Source organism: Chrysemys picta, chromosome 3, assembly GCF_011386835.1.
Source record: "Chrysemys picta bellii isolate R12L10 chromosome 3, ASM1138683v2, whole genome shotgun sequence".
NCBI lineage: Eukaryota > Metazoa > Chordata > Testudines > Emydidae > Chrysemys > Chrysemys picta.
The window spans coordinates 167809698-167817162 of record NC_088793.1 but is presented as its reverse complement, the minus strand read 5'-3'; the positions used below and the strand labels follow the sequence as shown (position 1 = coordinate 167817162).

Genomic DNA, 7465 nt, shown 5'->3' with positions numbered 1-7465 from the left:
CCGCGCCTTCGGCGTGCCCTCCGCCAAATTGCTGCTGAAGCCGCGGGACCGGCAGACCTCCCACAGGCATGCCGCCGAAGGCTGCCTGACTGCTGCCCTCACAGCGACCGGCAGGCCACCCCCCATGGCTTGCCGCCCCAGGCATGCGCTTGCTGCGTTGGTGCCTGGAGCCGCTCCTGCCTCCGTTTCTTCTTGCCACGAGTGACTACTGTTGGAGTGCTCCCAGGCTTGCTATCATTATTTTTAGCCCACCAGCTATGCTTCTTTCATGGCAGGACATGACAGCAGAGGCCTTGTGGTGGGAAGACTGATGCTTAACATCAAACACCAATCAGTTCCCGTCACAGACTCTACTACCCATGCTCCACGCTTTGCGACGTTGTCAGTGGGCCCTTCTTAACTGATTCCAGACTGGGCAAGGTCTTTGTTCAGCCAACCAGCACTGCTGGGGTTTTCGAGACAATCCAAGCTGCAGCTGTGGTGCAGATCAAACAATGATACGTGTTGTCGAGGAGTGCCCGCTAGCCAAATTTAGAGGCGGGCTCCGAGAACTCCACTTGGCCATTAAGAATGCTATTTCTTGGCTTGGCGAATAGGCAAATATTAAATAAATAAGTCACAAGTTTATTTCCCTCTTTCTGTATATAGTCTGTTTTGTCATTTAGTGGCTAGTAGTTAGTTAGATATAATGTACAGTTAGTGATAGTCTTCAGTTTTTAGGTCCTTTTTGGACCAAATTTGATTCATGGTACCTGGACTTGTGCTGGAGGCATACCTCATTCTCTGGGGTTCAAGTCCTGCTGGTCATGTGCCAGGCCATTGTCAGTCAGTGACCCACATCCCAACTGCCTAAAGTGTTTGGAGGCACTCCATATCAGTGACAAGTGTCACACTTTTGTAGAGGGTTTAAGCCTTGCTTTAAAAGAGAGAGCAGTGAAACTTAAGTGTCTCCTTATGGGGGTGGCCCTTTGCCCTTCAGTGGAGCCATCAGGTTCAGAGAGTACTCTGAGTGTGACACCATCAGTACAGAGCACACCTCCCGAGAAAGGCAGACTCGAGACGCGAGTTCACTCTGATGGCAGAGGAGGGCAAGCTCGTGGCAAGGACAGCTCTCCAGGACAGCTTGGATGTGGCAGACTCAGCAGCTTGATACATGGCATCTGCCATATTTATGAGGAGATATCTGTGGCTGCAGTCGTCTTATCCTTTGAGGGGGGGTCTCCTTCTTTTTGGAAAACATGGACGATAGGCTGCATAGTCTAAAACATTCCAGGGCAACACTGAAGTTGCTTGGAATCTACATATCGGTGACAACTAGGAAGCAGTTCTGGCCCCAGCAGGCTCCCAGCTATCAGACCTTTATATCTCTGTCCCCCTAGAAAAAGAGGCAGGAATTACAGGAGGCAACCGCTGCACCATGCCTCTCCCCCACTCCCCATCATCTGCAACAGCAGGGTCTTCTGAACCAACAGCCCAGTCTAACCATGCATTTTGTTGGGTTTGTCAAGGACGGCATACCAATATTACAGACCAATTTGTTCCTACCCCTATCTTTGCCAAACATCTCTCCCACTTTTTTCATGCGTGGACTCAGGCTGTTGGCTTTTCCTCCACCCCATTGCTCTCCCCCGGGAGCTCCGAAGTCAGTGCCCACCAGTTTGGGATTTATCTTTCCTCCACGGACCTCTTCTCTTAACCCCCTTCTCCCCCCCTTCATCCCTGCAGCATCTGCCTCAGCCTAGTTCTTGCGCTGCCGAGCGAAGGGGCCGGGTAGAAATGCCGAGCAGCTCACCGAGATGAGGGTGCAGCTGCCCCTGGTGCTGGAGCAGGCCGGGTAGAGGGAGGGAGGGTGGGGGAGATGCACCCAGCAGTTGGGATACACTGGGGGAAAGAGAATGAGGAGGGGAGCGGGTGCTCACACACACACAAGCGGAGAGCAAGGACACACACACACACGAGTTCTCGAGGCACACAACTGCACCCAGAGTCAGGCAACCCATGCCCGGTGCCTGAGACAAAGTGACAGAGCAGGGGCACAGACACTGCGTGAGAACCAGGCACCGGGGCTGAGAGGAGACAGGCCCCCGCCCACACTGACAGAGGGAGGGATGTGGATATAGATATACATACACACACACACCCCACCAAAAGACACAGACACACTGAGATTGTGACAGACACACCTCAGGGACTGGCAGCCAGAAAGAGGCTGATACACGCACCTGGCGCCTGAGTGAGTCTCACACACACAGACGGTGATCACACAGACAGATAGGGTGATCTTTCTGTAAGATTCTTACACACACAGCCAGGGCCATCACACAAAGAGACAGGGTGATCTCACACACACACCCTCTCCCTCTCTCTCACAGGGTGATCTCTCTCACTCGCACACACACTGTGATCGTTCACATCCCTCCAGTGACAGGGAGAACGCCAGGCTCCGCTCCGCGTGGAATCTGAGCTCAGCAGCAGCAAATCCGCCCTGGGTCTGGTCCTTTTCTCTCTCTCTCTTTCTTTTTCCATTTGGTCAAATGGCACCTACCCAAGCCCTGAAAAAATGCCTGCCCGTGAAGCGAGGAGAGGGCGCCGGGTCTGTAAATAAGAAGTGAGTACTGGCACAATAGCGTGCGTTTCTAGATCAAAGTCTGTCTGAATGCTGCATGCTCGCTTGCTTTCCCAATGCCTCCTCGCAGGAGGGACTCAGGGCTGCTCAGTCCCTCTTTACCCCTTTCCTTCCTGCGCCTCCGTCCCAGATTTTGCACGCTCGGTTAAACACCCGCCTGGTTTTTGTTTCTAACACTTCTCCTTTGTCTAAGGTGGGTGTAGCTCCCCCTGTCCGGGAGGGTCAGGCTGGGCTCCGGGCTCCCACCCGGACCATTTCGCCAGCCAAACCCCGCTCTGCAAGGATGCCTTTTGCAAGCGCTTTAAATCCACCGCATCTTTGCGAGCTGGCTGCTGGGGAGAGGGGGAGAGGAAAGGGGCCAGGGCCCTTTCTGGCTGGAGCGTCCACGTTTTGCTCCTCTCAGGGGTGTGAAAATTTCCTTGTCAACTGCATTATGGATGGGTGTCAGCAGGGGGCTGGGGAAGTTGATGGGAGGGATGCAGAGCACCACTGGGTGGATCAGTTTAGGGCGCCTCACAGCTGTCCTGTTCTCCTTTGTTAGCTGCATTCAGCGGGCTGCAGGGGGAGTGTAGCAGGAGAACTGGGGGGGGGGCAGGTCTGCCCTTCTTCATGGTGCTAGGATGTGTGTGTGTCTGTCTGCAAATGTCGAAGCCAGGCAGAAAGAGGAGCAGTTTCCTAGTCTACAGCATGAGGCTTGGCGTAGCCTGAGGTGCCCCCAGTTTTGGGTTTGGACAGAGGGTCGTGATAATATAATAGGAAAAATTCCGACTGGCAAGGGGAGCTCTGACTGAAAGGAAAACGTGATGGCTCTCCCTCCCCCCTCCCCCCCCAATCACAAATCGTGTCAATCTGAGGAGAGAGCACAGCTTGAAGGAGCAGTTATTAAATCGGGCGTCCTTCCCAATCTTAGCCTCACACATCGATTTTTGTCCAGGGGCATATCAGTAGCCTCATACAGTGTTCCATGCCCACTACACTTGAAGAGTATTTGCATGCTGGTCTGGTGCTCCCGGTTAGTTAGAACCAGATTCTAGTTTTCTAGTAGCTGAACACTAACTATTTCATAGCCGTGCACCGAGGCACAAGCGGAGCTTTTTCATTTGGGGCTGCCTTTTCATCCTCTAATCCCCCCGCCCCTCCCCAGGTTCAGGTCCAGTGTATTAATTTCCCAGGTCTGCCTTTCTTCTGACCTGTATTGCATGATTCTTTTCGAATGAGAGTTCCTGTAACCCTGTAGGTTAACCTTCAGCGGCTGCTCAAGAGAAGATCCTATCCCTGTGGAAAATGACACTCCCTCCCTCCTCTGGGGGCATTCCCAGCTTCCAGAGACCTGGGAGAGAGACTTTTGAATCTACATTTAGAAGTAGGCTTTCCCCACAACAGCTGAAAGTGGTGTTGCAGCCATTCAAAATATATTAATAATTTTAAATATTGTATTGTTGTTGCAATCTTCCCTCAGGGGACCTTTAAGTGTACATGATGTGGATTATTCTTATATAATTACTAGTGTAGTTACTTGTAATCACATGCGTTATGGGGCTACTTGATAACACATGCAGGTGATCATTACTGCCCCAGTGGGTTTCTTGCAGCAGTAAACAATCAAATATCCTATAATAAGATGATTGACTTTTCCAACAGGCATGCGCATGTGTTCCTGGTATTTCCTAAAAGGGTTTAGCCAACACTTTCAAAGTGTTAGAATTAATAATGAATCATTTTTATAGTTACCTGTGTGGGGAATTTGAAAGTGAACTGCAAATATTCTAATGAGTGTCTGAATGCAGAGTTGAGGGCATGTAAGACTTAAGGAAAGGGTCCTGTTTTTTAACGCTGACTAAAATGTAGTCTGAGAAGCATATTAGCAATGCCTGAGATTGTTCAAGATGTGAGGACGCTCTACAGAAAAATATCTTTTTATACTGATTCAAAGGAACAGAAGAAAATAGGGAAAATACTGCACGTTAGAACTACACTTGCAGAGTATTTATAGAGGACATATATATAGTAAACAATGCAAGTGTGTGTATGCATGTGTGTTCATATAAATAGCATATTATTAGTCCTAGCAGTAGCTGAAACCAGTCATTCTGTAGTAATATAACATGGTGTACAAGTGAAATGCATTTATAACACAACTCTCTATGAACTCTATTTTGAATTAATAGGATCTCTGTAACCTTCTGGCAAGAAGGGTGTACAGCTAAATACACCTCTGTCCAACGCTGTGGACGTTAACATTCTTTTTCTGTTTTATTAGTGGCGGCACCTGACTTGCTGGATCCCAAATCTGCCACTCAGAACTCCAAACCACGGCTATCGTTTTCTACAAAACCCACAGTGCTCTCGTCACGAGAGGAATGTTATTCGGCTATTAATGTTATGAAATGGAAGACGGACTCAACGATTTTTCTGCTGGTTGTTGTGTATTTAATAATTGGAGCTACTGAATTCAAAGCCCTGGAGCAGCCACGTGAAACTTCCCAAAGAGCCACCATTGTGATTCAGAAGCAGACGTTTGTATCTGAGCGTTCCTGTGTGAATGCATCGGAGCTCGATGAACTAATGCAGGTCATTCATGCAAAAATGTAACTTGTTCCTATGTTTTAGAAGAATGAATTCTTCTATAGCAATGCTTCTGTAATAAATGGGACACCGCTGTATCAGCATTTGAGCTGCAAATGTAGCAAGAAGGCTAACTTAAGACAGAAAAGTTGGCAATAGCATTTTTAAATGAGGCTTCAGCTGAAAAGTCATTGCTAATTGTTTTTTTAATGTTCAGTGTGCATTATAGACAACTTTTAAATTGAAGGCTCCTGTGCTAATTAAATGACTATTCATTAGCAATATGTATAATTTAATAGTTCACAAAGGAATGGGTGTATTGATTGACCCTTACTTGCTTTGTCAATATTGGGAAAGCAGAACAAGGCCAACTATTACCTTAAGAAAGTTCAGATTTATCACTACTTTAGCAAACAATTCTCTCTTTTAGCTGGACATTTATTTCCACACGTTTTTGTTTTAAATACAGCAAAATAATATTAGCTAGCTATTTCCATTACAAATCTTGGGGGGGGGGGTTTAATTTCAACATCGAAAGGCTAAATCCTCAGCTGATAGAAATCAGCATCACTCTGTTGAAGTCAGCTTATACCACCTGATGATCTGGCTCATCATATTCTCAGATGTTTCAAATGGCACCGTGAACTCAGGGGTTGTACCTTATGACTGGAGAATTGCAAATGTAATACTTCTATTTTAGAAAGGGGGAAAAAGGTGATTTGGGAAAGTACAGGCCTTTTAGTTTGGCCTCAATTGTATGCAAGCTCTTAGAACAAATTTTGAAAGTAGTTAAAGACATAGAGGTAAAAAAGGCAATTGGGATAAAATACGTGTTTTTACAAAAAGGAGATCGCTGAGAAGATAACTGATTTTCTAGACAAAGGAAATGCATTAGATGTAATCTACCTGGATTTCAGTAAGGCATTTGATCTAATTCCACAGGAGAAGATGGGGATTAATACAAGAACGAAAGGTGGGTAAGGAGTCGGGTAAAAGGAGACTACAACTGGTCATACTGAAAGGTGAACTGTCAGGCTGGAGGAGGTTACTAGTTGAGTTCCTCAGGAATCATTCTTGGAACCAATCTTATTTAACATTTTCATTAATGACCTTGGCACAAAAAGTGGGAATGAGCTAGTAAAAGTTGTGGAGGATACAAAATTGGGATGTATTGCCAATACAGAGAGGACTGGAATGTCATACAAGAAAATTTGGATGACTTTGAAAATTGGAGTAATAGGAATGAGATGAAATGTAGTGGTATAAAGTGCAAGGTCATGCACTTAGGGACTAACAGCTAGAACTTTTGTTATAAACTGGGGACGTATCAGTTGGAAGCAACAGAAGAGGAGAAAGACAGGGATGACTATGTGCTGTCAATATGATGCAGCTGTAAAAAAGGCTAATGCAATTCTAGGCTGCATCAGGCGAGGTATTTCCAGTAGAGTTAGGGAAGTGTTAGTACTGTTATACAAGGCACTGATGAGACCATATCTGGAATACTGTGTGCAGTTTTGGTCTCCCATGTTTAAGAAAGATTAAATCAAACTGGAACAGGTGCAGAGAAGAGTTACTAGGATGCCCAGAGGCCTGCAGAAGCTACCTTACAAGAAGAGACTTAAGGAGCTTGGCTTGTGTAACCTAACCAAATGAAGGCCGAGGGGAGATCCAATTGCTCTCTATTAATAAATCAGAGGGATTAACACCAGGGAGGGAGAGCAGTTATTGAAGTTAAGGGCAATATTGGCCCAAGAACAAATGAGTATAAACTGGCCATCAATAAGTTTAGGGTTGAAATTAGATGAAGGTTTCTAACCATCAAAGTAGAGCCCTGCCGTGGGACTGGGATCCCGTAGGATTGGGGCTGTCATATTAATGGGAGCGGGTAAAATGTTTTGTTATGGATGGGATTGGGTGGGCAAAAAAAACAGACTATGATATTTTGTGGGAAAACATAAAATCTCTCATCAGTTGGTCATAAATAGAATTTCAGCAGTGTAAAGCAAGTTTTTCTTTTTTATTAAATAAAGGTTTTAAAACTGAAATTTAAGCGAGAGATTGAAAAAAATTAATGTCTATTATAAGAGGAGTTAAAGTGTTTTTTTACATGGTTAAAGCAAGATTTGTTTTATTCTTTTAGTGGTAAAAATTGTGTCTGAATTCCATTTATATATATAACATATTAACCAATCGTGGTGGGTTGGTTTTTTTGGTAGCATGGGGGAATCGGTCTCTCTTGTGGGATTTGCAGAATCTAAGTTTTTTGCATCTGGG

General features: G+C 45.9%; 1 long non-coding RNA gene across 1 annotated transcript; it reads left to right on the top strand.

Annotated features, from left to right (window-relative positions):
• The first annotated feature begins 2439 nt into the window (after window positions 1-2439).
• On the top strand, window positions 2440-7236 carry LOC135982066 (uncharacterized). Its single transcript, XR_010599273.1, has 2 exons — window positions 2440-2608; window positions 4887-7236. It is a non-coding gene; the product is annotated as an uncharacterized LOC135982066 (long non-coding RNA).
• Window positions 7237-7465: the final 229 nt, after the last annotated feature.